Source organism: Pseudophryne corroboree, chromosome 2 (genome assembly GCF_028390025.1).
Source record: "Pseudophryne corroboree isolate aPseCor3 chromosome 2, aPseCor3.hap2, whole genome shotgun sequence".
NCBI lineage: Eukaryota > Metazoa > Chordata > Amphibia > Anura > Myobatrachidae > Pseudophryne > Pseudophryne corroboree.
Genome location: NC_086445.1, coordinates 424,988,751 through 425,004,627, shown reverse-complemented (window position 1 = coordinate 425,004,627; position 15,877 = coordinate 424,988,751). Strand labels below are relative to the sequence as shown.

The 15,877-nt window shown below is 45.6% G+C and overlaps 1 protein-coding gene across 27 annotated transcripts in view; it reads left to right on the top strand.

The window, feature by feature from the left end:
• The window catches only part of ABI3BP (ABI family member 3 binding protein), an 860,645-nt gene that overhangs the window by 683,900 nt on the left and 160,868 nt on the right, over positions 1–15,877 (top strand). The gene's annotated exons all lie outside the window — the stretch shown is intronic.

Here is a 15,877-nt window from a genome sequence, read left to right as displayed (position 1 = left end):
CCGGCCCTGATTGTAAGTAAAAAGCATTTTGTCTATTGTACAGCACAAGTCATATCACTAATGAATACTTTACACAAAACAGGACCCAGACAGTTCCCTGAGGTACTCCAATGGTTATTGGCCTTTTATCTAAAATACACCATTGACTACAATAGTCTGCTTCCTAAACTTTATTTATTCCCCCTGTTTGTGAGTCATATCCAATTATTTTTGGTTACTTAGCGGTCTATTCATGAAGCAGTGAAAAGTGTGAAGAAGTTGCCCATGGCAACCAATGAGGTCGATCTGTTCAAATGGTCGACACAGTTGTTGTTTTTTTGTCAACTTTATCACAATTTACCATCTACGTGGACTATAATTGGGAATAGTAACCATGGCCAAAGCATGGCGAGCGAAGCGCTACACTAATAGGGGTCACATGCTTTAAAATAGAAAATGACTCCTACATAACAAAAAAATGTGTTAACCTTTTGATTGGTTTGACCATTTGTACCTGTCAACCTTTTCAAGTGTCTACCTTTTACATGGTGACCTAATGACCCTGCCGACCTTTTGACTTTGTCAGCCTATTGCATGTCGATCATATCAACAGGTTGCCTGTCATTTGGAGCCACAGAAATCTTAGAGTCTACTACTACTTTATAAACAGGGCTCCACATGGCAGCTATTATAAAACTTTGGTAATTCTAGTTGACCTAAAGACCCACACCCAGATTTCTGATGGCTGTCCTGATAAATCTATCATCATTTAATTGAGCAGATGGTATTATAATTGTATTTTTATCTGTTGTTCACATTCTTGCGTCAGCATTTGAAAGCAATTCCAGAACGCACTGTTAGGCAGGTACACATTGTATGTATGTACAGTATGTATGTAGAGATTGTTGGTTGAGGGTCAGCTCCTCATTCTTTTGGGAGCAGCAGTCGTTTGTTAGTGGCATTTTATATAAGAGACATTTTTCCCAATTCACTTTTGGTTTTGAATTGCTACACATTGTATGTGCCTAGAAATCACAGCAGACAGCCATGCATTCTGCACTCATTTGCCACTACTTGTAAGGTTGTTTTACAAACTTCAGATTGATTGTTTAGCATATGATATTTGTAGAACTTACTTGGCCATTAATATGACTGAAAAGAAAAATTGTCCTTCGCTACCCAGCCTTAAAGTAATAAGATCCATTTAATATTATCCAATTGATTTGTATGAAATATTTTTTTGCATTGTACCATATTCTTTAATCATTGGTGGATACACTATAAAATCATACAACAGGACCCAATGGAATTACAGTGAAAATATAGACGTTTATGCTTTTAAGAGCAGTTTTAATAAAAAATGGGCAATTTTAGCACTAAACTCGCACATTTTGCAAACTCGCCCAATGTAATAGAGTACGAGAAACTCGCATGTTTCACAACTCACATGGTTTAAACTCGCATCCAGATTTTTACCCATTTTGTACATACAACTCACTAATGTAATAGGGTGTAAGTTATAAAGTCGCACATAACACATGTCTAAAACAATTGCAAAAAATAGACCAGGTTCAGACAGGTGAGTTGTATGTGACACTTTGGGGAAAAAATGAAGCTTACATTATTAAAGCACATAAATATACATTTCTAAATATCTATCTTTCTCATACGTCCTAGAGGATGCTGGGGACCACATCAAGACCATGGGGTATAGACGGGATCCGCAGGAGACATGGGCACTCTTAAGACTTTTCATTGGGTGCGAACTGGCTCCTCCCTCTATGCCCCTCCTCCAGACCTCAGTTTTAGAAATGTGCCCAGGCAGACTGGATGCACTCTGAGGAGCTCTACTGAGTTTCTCTGAAAAGACTTATGTTAGGTTTTTTATTTTCAGGGAGAACTGCTGGCAACAGACTCCCTGCTTTGTGGGACTGAGGGGGCAGAAGCAGAACCAACTTCCTAAAGAGTTTCATGGCTCTGCTTCTGGCTGACAGGACACCATTAGCTCCTGAAGGGTACTGAACGCTAGCCGTGTCTAGATGCTCACTCCCACAGCATGCCATCACCCTTCTTGCAGAGCCAGAAGTCAGAAGACAGGTGAGTATGAGAAGAATGAACTTCTATCAAGTAAGTGACGGCTGAGGTGCGGCGCGGCTGGCGGGAGCGCAGCGCGCCATTGCTGCCCACACACAGGCACTTCAGGGTGCAGGGCGCGGGGGGGGGGGGGGGCACCCTGGGCAGCAAAAATATACCTCAAACTGGCTAAAAGGGGCATAAGATGCCGCTGGCACAGCCCTACCCCCGCCAGTATAAATATCATAATGTATACTGAGTGTAAGGACGCGCCATTGCGGGGGCGGAGCTTCTTCCTCAGGCAGCCAGCACACTGCTCAGCGCCATTTTCTCTCTCTCCTCAGACTGCAGAGAACACGCTGGTCCTCTCCTCCACTTCTGACAAGTACAGGGTGCTATTAAGGGGGGGCACAAAGCGATTGTGGTGCATTTAATAGTGTGAATTACTGTTTAAAAGCGCTATTTGGCTGTGGGCATTCTGTGTTCACAGGCATAGCATACTGGCGCTGGGATTGTGAACTGGCTGCTCCTATACTGTGTCCCTCTGACAGATTTTTACTGTGGGTCTGTCCCCAAATAAGTCCCAGTGTATCTGTGAGTGTGCTGTACACGTGTGAGGCATGTCTGAGGCAGGGAGTTCCTCGGAGGAAGCCATTTTAGGGACACAGACTTGTAATGTGGTGGCGCTGCCGGCACACCAAGAGCCTGCATGGGTGATAGAGATACGTGACAGTATGCATCTGATTAACCGAAGATTAGATAAGTCTGAATCTAAGGCTGCATGCTGGAGAAAATCTGTGGAAGATGTGATTTTTCAGGATGCTGTTATTCCTCATGCAGGCGGCCCCTCTGGGTCACATAAGAGACCGTTTGCGAATGTTGTAAACACTGATACCGACACGGACTCTGATTCTTGTGTCGACGATAGTGACTCCAGGGAGATAGATCATAAATTGGCAAAAAGTATACAATATATGATTGTGGCTATAAGGGACGTGTTGGGGTTTACAGAAACCACTCCTGTACCTCAGGAGAAGGCTTATTTGGCAAAAGACAGAGGTGACTGTTCAATATTAATCCTTCTGGATCTCTCGGCAGCATTTGATACCGTGGACCATGGGCTTCTGATTGAGCGACTGATACATTTCTGTGGTCTGGATGGCACAGTCCTAAGCTGGTTCAAATCATTTCTCACAGGCAGGTCACAGAGAGTATCATCTGGATTATACTCATCACCACCAGTGCCATTGCCATGTGGTGTCCCACAAGGTTCTATACTATCCCCCATGCTTTTTGCAGTATACATGCTACCATTGGGTGAAATAATCAGGCGCCATGGCCTGGTCTACCACTGCTATGCAGATGATACACAACTGTACTTGTCCTTTGCTCCGGGCACTGATAACCCAATAGCAACCCTAAATGGCTGTCTAGCTGAACTACAGGAGTGGATGAGCGCCAGTTGGCTGCGACTGAACCCGGATAAAACAGAGGTCCGTATGATACGACCGCAACATCAAAGGACAAGACTGCAGCATAGCCAACCAACTGGTCTTACACTCGGGGATTCAGAATTACAGACCAGTGATCGTGTGCGGAATCTTGGCGTTGTCCTGGATGGTGGCTTGACACTTAAACATCAGATATCAGCCACAATCAAATCCTCATTCTTTCACCTGAGGAACATAGCCAGAATCAAGCACTTAATTCCCTCAGATGATATGCCAAAAGTCATACATGCATTTGTATCATCTCGTTTATACTACTGTAATGCCCTCTACCTTGGTCTACCAGCAAAAGAATTGCAGCGCTTACAGCTGGTGCAAAACACAGCTGCCAGGCTATTAACCAACCAGCCCCGTTCTAGCCACATAACACCCATCCTCTACTCCCTTCACTGGCTGCCTGTACGATGGCGAATCATCTTCAAGATTGGCTTACTGAGTTTCAAAGCATTACATGACCAAGGCCCAAGGTACCTGAAACAGCTTCTGACCCCATACTGCCCCACTCGATTACTGCGATCTGTAGATGAAAGACTTTTAGCAGTACCTAGAATCTACCGTAATTCATCTGGGGGTCGAGCTTTTAGTCATGCGGCTCCGACTCTATGGAACTCACTTCCCCGCACAGTGCGAGAGGCCCCAACTATAGAATCCTTCAAAAGTAGACTCAAGACTTTTCTGTTTACTCAAGCATTTCCATAATGTCCCTTTTAGTATCTTCATGCTTCTGTATTTTATGAAAATGTACTTCATTATTTTCTGTACTATATTATGCTATGTATCTGTTAAGCACCTTGAGTCCTACTGGAGAAAGAGCGCTATATAAATAAAATTATTATTATTATTATTATTTATGTAAGGAAAATAAATCCAAAGTCACGTTCCCTCCTTCACACGAACTAAATGCTCTTTTTGAAGGGATGTGGGTGAATCCTGATAAGAAATTTCATATTCCCAAAAGTATTCAGATAGCTTACCCTTTCCCGGCTGAGGAGAGGAAAAAATGGGAGTCACCCCTGTGTTAGACAGTGCGCTTTCCAGGTTGACAAAGAAGGTAATTCTCCCTGCACCTGGCACGGCTTCACATAAGGAGCCGGCAGACCGTAAAATGGAAACGACATTGAAATCCATTTATGTTACCAATGGTACACTACTCAGGCCCACTATTGCCTGCGCGTGGGTGAGTCGCGCTATTGAAAAATGGTAAGAGAGCGTGTCATCAGAAATTGACACGACTGATAAAGATAAGCTACTCCTTAAGTTAGGGAATATCAAGGACGCTACATGCTGGAAGCAATGAAGGATATTGGACTCTTGAGTTCACAAGCTGCTACCATGGCAGTATCGGCTAGGCGGGCGTTGTGGATTCGCCAGTGGAACGCGGATGCAGATTCCAAAAGGAACATGGAGGCGCTCCCATATAAAGGTGAGGCCTTATTTGGCGATGGCCTGGATGCGTTAGTCTCGGTGGCTACCGCAGGTAAGTCGACATTTTTGCCCTCTGCACCTGCATCGACAAAAAAGGCCTATCACCTGCAAATGCAGTCCTTTCGGCCCAATAAATACAAAAAGACGAGAGGTTCCCCCTTCTTTGCAGGTAGGGGAAGGGGAAAGAAGCCCACAGCGGCTCCAGGTTCCCAGGAGCAGAAGTATACCCCTACTTCTGCCAAATCCTCAGCATGACGCTGGAGCTCCCTTGCGGGGGGCCGCTCGGGTGGGGGCACGTCTCAAACTCTTCAGCCAAGGTTGGATTCTGTCTGGCCTGGATCCCTGGGTGTTTCAGATAGTATCCCAGGGATACAAACTGGAGTTTCAAGACGTTCCCCCATGCCGATTTTTCAAATTAACCTTGCCAGTTTCTCCGCCAGAGCAAGAAGCAGTAACAGCGGCAATCCAAAAATTATGTCAAGACCAGGTCATAGTCCTGGTACCGTTGTCACAACAAGGGTGTCAGGGCCGAGTGTTCTTGTGAATCCGTTAACCCTGGACCAACCAAAGGTGTAGGTGCTGGGGTATGATGAAAGCAGGGAGGACGAAGAAAGTTCCGTTTCATATATTTATTGAAAGCAACAATTCCAGTAAGGAGTTAAATAACAAATTATTAATCACCATATATAAACTGAAGTATTGCATAAAGTGGTAGAATGATAAGCAGGAACAGTCTTAAAGATACATTGAGGAAATGTTCATAGAACTGAGTTTTAAACAGGCTTGTGAATGAATGATGAATTGTCCAAAAGAAACCAGATTTGATGCTGAACTGTAAAGAGTGTTAACTGGATAATGCAGACATAAATGAGTAACTGTAGAGACTTGTAATGAAGCTTAGAGATTAAACTGAAAGGCTGTGAAGAATTGTCCTTGATTGCAGTAACACAGAAAATACAGTACTGAAATGGGTTACTTGCGAGTTCTGAAGATCACTGTGAAACTGCAGCAGACGACAATGGTGATGAATGGGTTAAGTTTAGAGCAGAACAAACGAACAGCTGACATTAGTAGAATCCTCCAAAGTCTGTGTGGTTGAAGCAGGTAGACAGGGTAACCTCTTACAAGACTCTGGGAATCCACTTGTTTGCCACTGGGAGAGTGATTGACTGACAGCACAGCAGGGAGCTGGTGGATCTTTAGCAGTGAAGGCTGCAGGCAGACCTCTGGGAGTGGAGGCGATATCTGGACCACAAAAATCACACGGGAATGCACGGAGAGAGCACAGAGCTAGGGCATAGAGTAGATGCAACAAAGCACTGGCCCAGAGTAACATAATCCCAGCCTACTTAAAGGCAGCACAAGCACGGGATTGGCTTACACTTACCCACAGGTGTTTCACAAGTGCTCTGTATTGCTTATTTGTTCTCCAACATGGCCGCCTCCTATACTGCAGACACACAGCGGTGCCTTTGGCCATTTGGTCTCCGCACTCCCAGCTCTTAGATCCTGCATCACCTGTGCCACTGACCACGCCGCGTCCCCACACGGCCGCACAGCACCGCGAGCAACCGCACCGGCAACGGATGAACCCCAGAACCCGCAGAGGTGAGAGATCGGTTCGTGACAGTACCCCCCCCCCCCCCTTTAAGAGGGAACTCCGGACACCTTTGAGCTTTATCAGGATTCTTGGAATAGAATTTCTGTACCAGTCTTGGAGCATGAACATCTTCGGCAAAAACCCAGGACCTCTCCTCCGGACCATAAGCCTTCCAATCGACCAAGAACTGCAGATGTCCATATCGGCGACGTAAGTCCACAATCTCCTTAACCTCAAATTCCTCATCCTGCAAAGAGTGAACTTTAGGAGGTTTGGACAGGGTAGTACGAAACTTATTGAGAATCAAAGGTTTCAACAACGATGTTTGAGAGGCGTTAGGAATTTTCAAAGACGGTGGCAACTTGACTTTGTATGACACAGGATTGAGTACCTTTACAATGGGAAATGGACCAATGAACTTGGGAGCAAACTTCTTAGAAGGAACTTTGAACTTAAGATTGCGAGTAGAAATCCAAACTTGGTCTCCTACCTTGTAGTTTGGTACAGCCTTACGTTTTATATCTGCGAAAGATTTATAACGAGCAGAAGATTTGATCAACGACTTGCGCACACAACTCCAGATTTTCGATAAACGTCGAAGCTCTTGATCTACTGCTGGAACCTCTAGGGCTGGCAACGGATGGAACTCTGGCACACGAGGATGAAAACCAAAGTTAGTATAAAACGGCGTAGATTCTGAAGACGAATGAAACAGATTATTATGAGCGTATTCTGCCAATGGAAGGTAGTCAACCCAATCATCCTGTGAGGACGATATGTATAGCCGGAGAAAGGTTTCAAGATCTTGGTTTACTCTCTCAGTTTGTCCATCTGTCTGAGGATGATATGCTGAAGAAAAATTCAACTTAATGTTTAAAGATGAACAAAGCGACCTCCAAAACTTGGCTACAAACTGTGTTCCCCGATCAGAGATGATCTCTCGAGGAAGGCCATGCAACTTGAAGATCTCATAAATGAACAATCTGGCTAGTGAAGGGGCTGATGGTAATCCAATTAATGGAATGAAATGCGCCATTTTCGAAAATCGATCCACTATCACCCAAATGGTATTCCGCCCTTTTGATGGAGGTAAATCGGTCACGAAATCCATTGAGATATGAGTCCACGGTTGTTTGGGTATAGATAATGGATGTAAAAAACCTGGCGGAGAACCCCTTGGACTCTTATGTTGGGCACATTTAGGACATGCTGCTATAAACTCTTGAACATCGGCTTTAAGACGTGGCCACCAGTAAGACTGTTGAATAAATTTGAGAGTCTTTAGAACCCCAGGATGACCCATGAAGGATGAAGAGTGAGCCCAAGTAAGCAGTCATTTTCGAAGATTTGTGGCGACAAAGGTTTTGCCAGGCGGAGGAACCGGAGAAGTTCGAGTCATTAAAAAGGACGTAGGACTCACAATGGCTTGATTCGTGGTAGCATCATTTAATTCAGAAGAATTGAAGGACCGAGAAAGGGCATCTGCCTTTTTGTTCTGAGACCCTGGACGATAGGTGAGCTTAAAATTAAATCATGTGAAGAAAAGAGCCCATCGAGCTTGTCGTGGATTCAAACACTGAGCTGACTGCAGATATAGAAGATTCTTATGATCAGTATATACTGTAATGGGGTGTTGTGCTCCCTCTAGAAGGTATCTCCACTCCTCAAATGCCAACTTGATGGCAAGTAATTCCTGCTCCCCAATTGCATAATTACGTTCGGCCGGTAGGAACTTACGAGAGAAATATCCGCAGGGATGGACTTTTTTATCTTCAAAGACTTGTGACAACACAGCTCCCACTGCTTCCGTAGATGCGTCCACCTCCAGTAGAAAGGGACGGTTCAAATCTGGCTGTTGAAGAATGGGGGCTGACACAAAGGCTTGTTTTAAATCAGAGAAGGCTTTGATTGCTTCAGAAGACCAGTTCATAGGATTTGCTCCCTTGCGAGTCAAGGCTGTGATGGGAGCGGCCAACGTAGAGTAATTCTTAATGAATCTCCTATAAAAATTAGCAAAGCCAAGGAATCGCTGAATCCCCTTGAGAGTCGTAGGAGTGGACCAGTCTCGGATAGCTTGTACCTTTACAGGATCCATACATAGCTCTGATCCGGAAATGATGTAACCAAGGAACGGTATGGAGGATACTTCAAAAGTACACTTCTTCAACTTACAATATAGTCGATTTTTCCTCAGACGTGCCAGTACCTCCTTAACTTGGTGACGGTGAGACTTCAGATCCTTGGCGAATATTAAGATATCATCCAAGTACACTACTAGACACTTGTAGAGAAGATCACGAAAAAGTTCATTCACATAGCTTTGGAAAACTGCAGGCGCATTACAAAGACCAAAAGGCATTCGTAATGCCCATCCCGGGTATTAAAGGCAGTCTTCCATTCGTCCCCTGCACGGACGCGGATTAAATTGTAGGCCCCTCGAAGATCTAATTTTGTAAACACAGAAGCTCCCTTTACCCGGTCAAATAATTCTGGAATTAATGGTAATGGGTACTTGTTTTTCACAGTGATCTCATTAAGTCCACGGTAATCTATGCATGGTCGTAACCCACCATCTATCTTCTTAACGAAGTAGAATCCGGCTCCTGCAGGTGAAGAAGATGGTCTGATAAATCCTTTGGTTAAATTCTCTTGTATATAATCAGACATAGCTTGAGTCTCTGGGATGAATAGCGGATAAATTCGCCCCCTAGGAGGTGTTTTGCCCGGTACCAAAACGATTGGGCAGTCCCATTCGCGATAAGGGGGTAAGGAGTCTGCCGCTTGTTTACTGAAGACATCCACAAAAGATTGATAGACTGAGGGTAACTTGGGAAGACTAACTGACCGGAGAGGTATAATTGAAGCTAAACAGTCCTTGGTACAGGATTTACCCCACGAAAGAACTTCCATGGTTTGCCAATTAAATTGTGGATTATGTTTCTGTAGCCAAGGTAATCCAAGTATCACATCATGAGAGGCTTTGGGAATCACGAAGAAGGAAATATATTCGGAATGGAGCACACCTACTTTCATCTTGAGACATACGGTTCGATGAGTAATTATGCCGTCTGGAATTCGACTTCCATCCACTGCTGTAACAGCAACTGCTGCTCCCAGAGGCATGGTTTGAACTTTAGATCGTATGACAAAGGCTGAGGTGATGAAGTCTCGGCTGCACCGGAATCTAGGAGAGCTGAAACTTTAACTGTAGAACTTGGAACTTCTAAATGAATAGGCAAAGTCGGCTCTTTCCCAGAACGTGATTCCAAAGTAACTCCTAGCTTAACCTCTCTTGAATAAGCTAGGAGCGAGAGTTTCCCGGCTGGAGTTTGCAAGACTTAACTAAATGTTCGGAGGACCCGCAGTACATGCAGAGGTTACCCTGTCGACGACGAATTCGTTCCTCCTCTGTGAGGCGAGAGCGCCCGATCTGCATAGGTTCTTCTGTCGTTACAGGAGACTGAGATGAAGAATCTTGTCGAGGTCTAGGATGATAGCGCGGACTAGGTCGCTCTGCCTTGGATTTCTCAAAACATCGCTCTCTGTAGCGTAGGTCAAGTTTATTACAGATAGAAATCAATTCATCCAGCTTAGTTGGCACATCCCGAATGGTTAAATCATCCTTGATTTTTCTGAAAGTCCATTCCAAAACGCAGCGATCAGGGCCTCCTCATTCCAGTTTAACTCTGAAGACAACGTGCGAAACTGAATAATATATTGACTGACAGGACGTAAACCTTGACGTAGACGGAGAATCTCCAAAGATGCTGAGGTGGTTCTGCCTGGTTCATCGAAGATTTTCCGGAAGGATGATACGAACTCTTTGTAATTAGAGAGAATAGAATCTCCCCTCTCCCATAGTGGCGACGCCCACTCCAAAGCCTGACCGGACAGGAGGGTAATAATATATGCGGCCTTAGAACGGGCTGATGGAAAACTAGCGGACAACAGTTCGAACTGGATCTCGCATTGGTTCAGAAATCCTCTGCAAAGCTTTGGGGTCCCGTCAAACTTACTTGGAGAGGGTAACTGCAAACGGGACATAGGCAACGTCACAGGAGAAACCGTTGTGGTAGCCAAAACGACCGGAGTTGGGACTTGGACTTGAGATGTCTTTATAGCCGTATGAAGAACCTCCAAACGATCTGCCATAGTTTGCATAAACTGAACTATTTGTGTCTGTATAGACTCCTGATTTTCCAGACGGGAAAGGATTTCTGTCGTAGCACCGCCTCCTGCGAATTGGTCACCCGACGGATCCATGTGGCCAGTGCTTACTGTCAGGGCCGAGTGTTTTTGTGAATCCGTTAACCCTGGACCAACCAAAGGTGTAGGTGCTGGGGTATGATGAAAGCAGGGAGGACGAAGAAAGTTCCGTTTCATATATTTATTGAAAGCAACAATTCCAGTAAGGAGTTAAATGACAAATTATTAATCACCATATATAAACTGAAGTATTGCATAAAGTGGTCGAATGATAAGCAGGAACAGTCTTAAAAATACATTGAGGAAATGTTCATAGAACTGAGTTTTAAACAGGCTTGTGAATGAATGATGAATTGTCCAAAAGAAACAAGATTTGATGCTGAACTGTAAAGAGTGTTAACTGGATAATGCAGACATAAATGAGTAACTGTAGAGACTTGTAATGAAGCTTAGAGATTAAACTGAAAGGCTGTGAAGAATTGTCCTTGATTGCAGCAACACAGAAAATACAGTACTGAAATGGGTTACTTGCGAGTTCTGAAGATCACTGTGAAACTGCAGCAGACGACAATGGTGATGAATGGGTTAAGTTTAGAGCAGAACAAACGAACAGCTGATATTAGTAGAATCCTCCAAAGTCTGTGTGGTTGAAGCAGGCAGACAGGGTAACCTCTTACAAGACTCTGGGAATCCACTTGTTTGCCACTGGGAGAGTGATTGACTGACAGCACAGCAGGGAGCTGGTGGATCTTTAGCAGTGAAGGCTGCAGGCAGACCTCTGGGAGTGGAGGCGATATCTGGACCACGGAAATCACACGGGAATGCACGGAGAGAGCACAGAGTTATGGCATAGAGTAGATACAACAAAGCACTGGCCCAGAGTAACATAATCCCAGCCTACTTAAAGGCAGCACAAGCACGGGATTGGCTTACACTTACCCACAGGTGTTTCACAAGTGCTCTGTATTGCTTATTTGGTCTCCAACATGGCCGCCTCCTATATTGCAGACACACAGCGGTGCCTTTGGCCATTTGGTCCTCGCACTCCCAGCTCCCAGATCCTGCATCACCTGTGCCACTGACCACGCCGCGTCCCCACACGGCCGCACAGCACCGCGAGCAACCGCACCGACAACGGATGAACCCCAGAACCCGCAGAGGTGAGAAATCGGTTCGTGACAAAGGGCAGGGTTTTTATTCAAGCCTCTTTGTTGTTCCGTAGCCGGACGGCTCGGTCAGACCGATCCTAAACCTAAATGATCTGAATTACTACCTGAAAAGGTTCAAGTTCAAGATGGAATCACTTCGGGCGGTGATTGCCAGTCTGGAGGAGGGGGACTACTTGGTGTCGGTGGACATAAAGGATGCTTACCTGCATGTTCCCATTTATCCTCCTCACCAGGCTTATTTGAGATTCGCGGTTCAGGATTGCCATTACCAATTCCAGACGTTACCTTTTGGCCTCTCCACAGCGCCGAGGGTATTCACCAAGGTAATGGTGGAGATGATGGTCCTCCTTCGTCAGAAAGAAGTCAATATAATTCTTTATCTGGATGATCTCCTGATAAAGGCGAGATCCAGGGAGCAGTTGTTACAAAACATATCACTCTCTCTGTCAATACTCCAACAACACGGGTGGATCATAAATTACCCAAAGTCACAGTTGGAACCGACGACAAGGTTGTCTTTCCTCTGGATGATTCTGGATACAGAAGTTCAGAGAGTATTTTTGCCGTTGGAAAAGGCGGTGGAAATACAGAAAATGGTAAAACAGATACTGAAACCATCCTGTGTGTCGATCCATCAGTGCATTCGGTTGTTGGCAGTTTGGCAGGTTCCATGCCAGAGTATGCCAGTGGGACCTGTTGGACAAGTGGTCGGGGTCACACCTACACATGCACAGAAAGATAATCCTGTCATGAAAAACCAGGATTTCTCTCCTGTGGTGGTTACACAGCTCTCACCTACTAGAGGGACGCAAGTTCGGGATTCAGGACTGGGTCCTGGTAACCACGGATGCAAGTCTCCGAGGCTGGGGAGCAGTCTCTCAGGGAGAAAACTTCCAAGGACGTTGGTCACATCAGGAAGCCTGCCTTCACATAAACGTGCTGGAGCTAAGAGCCATTTACAACGGCCTTCAACAAGCGGTACATCTTCTTGAAGACCGTACCGTGCAGATCCAGACGGACAGTGTAACAGCAGTCGCGTACATAAACAGGCATGGCGGAACGAAAAGCAGAGCGGCAATGGCAGAGGCGACAAAAATCCTCCGCTGGGCAGAAAAACATCTACAAGCTCTGTCGGCAATATTCATTCCGAGAGTAGACAACTGGGAAGCAGACTTCCTCAGCAGACACGATCTTCATCCAGGAGAGTGGGGCCTCCACCAAGAAGTCTTCGCAGAGGTGACAAGTTTCTGGGGAGTTCCTCAAGTAGACATGATGGCATTTCGTCTCAACAAGAAGCTTCAGAGATATTGTTCCAGGTCGAGAGACCCTCAAGCAATAGCAGTGGATGCACTGGTGGCCCAGTGGGTATTCCGGTCAGTGTATGTCTTCCCTCCACTTCCGCTGATCCCAAAAGTACTCAGGATCATAAGAACAACAAGGGTTCGAGCAATCTTCATTGCCCCAGACTGGCCAAGGAGGGCTTGGTACCCAGATCTTCAGCAGTTGCTCATAGAAGATCCTCTGCCTCTTCCTCCTTGCGAGGACCTGCTGCAGCAGGGGCCATGCGTGTACCAAGACTTACTGCGGCTACGTTTGACGGCATGGCTGTTGAGCGCCGGATCCTAGCCAGGAAGGGTATTCCCAAGGAAGTCATCCCCACCCTTATTCAGGCCAGAAAGGGAGTAACGTCGAAACATTACCACCGTATTTGGAGAAAATATGTGTCTTGGTGTGAATCCAAGAAAGCTCCTATGGAAGAGTTTCACTTAGGGCGTTTACTCCATTTTTTACAGGATGGTGTGGAGGCGGGCCTCCGATTGGGATCGATCAAGGTCCAGATTTCGGCCTTGTCAGTGTTCTTCCAAAAACAATTGGCCTCTCTTCCAGAGGTTCAGACCTTCATGAAAGGGGTTCTGCACATCCAGCCTCCATTCGTGCAGGAGGCACCATGGGACCTTAACGTGGTATTGCAGTTCCTTCAATCGGATTGGTTTGAGCCTCTACAAAAGATAGAGTTGAAGTTTCTCACTTGGAAAGTGGTGATGCTTTTGGCTTTGGCATCTGCAAGACGGGTGTCTGAATTGGGGGCCTTGTCTCACAAGAGCCCTTACCTGGTCTTCCATGAAGATAGGGCAGAGTTGAGAACTCGACAACATTTTCTTCCTAAGGTGGTTTCATCTTTTCACATAAACCAACCTATTGTATTGCCAGTAGTTACTGACACATTCACTGAATCAAAATCTCTAGATGTGGTTAGAGCTTTGAAAATCTATGTTGCTAGAACGGCTCGTATACGGAAAATAGAGGCCCTGTTTGTCCTGTATGCTCACAACAAAATTGGGTGTCCTGCTTTCAAGCAGACTATTGCATGGTGGATCAAAAATACGACTCAGCAAGCTCATACTACGGCTGGATTGCACCATTCCACCAGGAAGGTGGGCTCATCCTGGGCGGCTGCCCGGGGGGTCTCGGCATTACAGTTTTGCCGAGCAGCTACTTGGTCAGGGTCAAACACATTTGCTAAGTTCTACAAGTTTGACACCTTGGCCGATGAAGACCTAAAGTTTGGTCATTCGGTGCTGCAGGTCATCCGCACTCTCCCGCCCGCACTGGAGCTTTGGTATAAACCCCATGGTCTTGATGTGGTCCCCAGCATCCTCTAGGACATATGAGAAAATAGGATTTTGACACCTACTGGTAAATCCTTTTCTCCTAGTCCATAGAGGATGCTGGGCGCCCGTCCCAGTGCGTACTTTACCTGCAGTTTAGTTATTCGGGTTACACAAGTTGTGTTATCTTAGTTTCAGCATGTTGCTGCAATTGTTTCATGCCTGTTGGCATGTGTTATGTTGAATGCCATGTGTGCGGCATGGTTGAGGTGTGAGCTGGTATGTATCTCACCACTAGTATTAAAGTAAGTCCTTTCCTCAAAATGTCCGTCTCCCTGGGCACAGTTCCTATAACTGAGGTCTGGAGGAGGGGCATAGAGGGAGGAGCCAGTTCGCACCCAATGAAAAGTCTTAAGAGTGCCCATGTCTCCTGCGTATCCCATCTATACCCCATGGTCTTGATGTGGTCCCCAGCATCCTCTACGGACTAGGAGAAAAGGATTTATCGGTAGGTATCAAAATCCTATTATCTTTAAAAACCCATTTAAAATAATTAAACCCTAAAAATAGTGTACCTGCATGTAAGTGTAAGTTCCCATTGTAGGGCAACAAATGCTGCCATCTGCTCCCATACAGCCACTGTGTGGTCACTAGTGACCTGTGTTTGATCATGTGCGGCTGCGGGGAACTAGTGCAATCGCACGTCAATATTGATTGCCATGCGGATGCTTGTCCACCACCTTTTTGGAAGTGCTGAATGCCGTGGTGCAGCTGCTGAGGAGAAACAAATGTAATCATTCAGTAATGTTCAAAAGGTAGATGTATTAAAACATTAAAAAAGATGCATAATAAAATAAAAAATACTCCCTCCATAATGTGTTAATGGCATAAGCAACACAAATAATGATCGGTGGTTAGAGTCCGCACATAGCTCGCCAGTGCCGTAACTAGACATTTTAGAGCTGTGTGCAAGAAACAGCATCGGCTCCCCCCCCCCCCCCCCCATATTTAAAACAGGACCAGTCATTGCGCGGGGATGGGGCATGGCCACAAAATAATACCAATTCATATTAAGCTACACTCTATTGTTCAAATTACACCGCACAGTAGCACTACGTACACACATTACAACAGGTAGAGCCCCTGTCGCACATTATGCCAGGTAGAGGACTCTTTTACACATTACGGCAGGTAAAGCCCACATTACGGCAGGCAGAGCTCCCTTTTACACTTTACAGCAGGCAGAGCTCCCTTTTACACATTACAGCAGGTAGAGTCTTCCTTTACACGTTACGGCAGGCAGAGCCC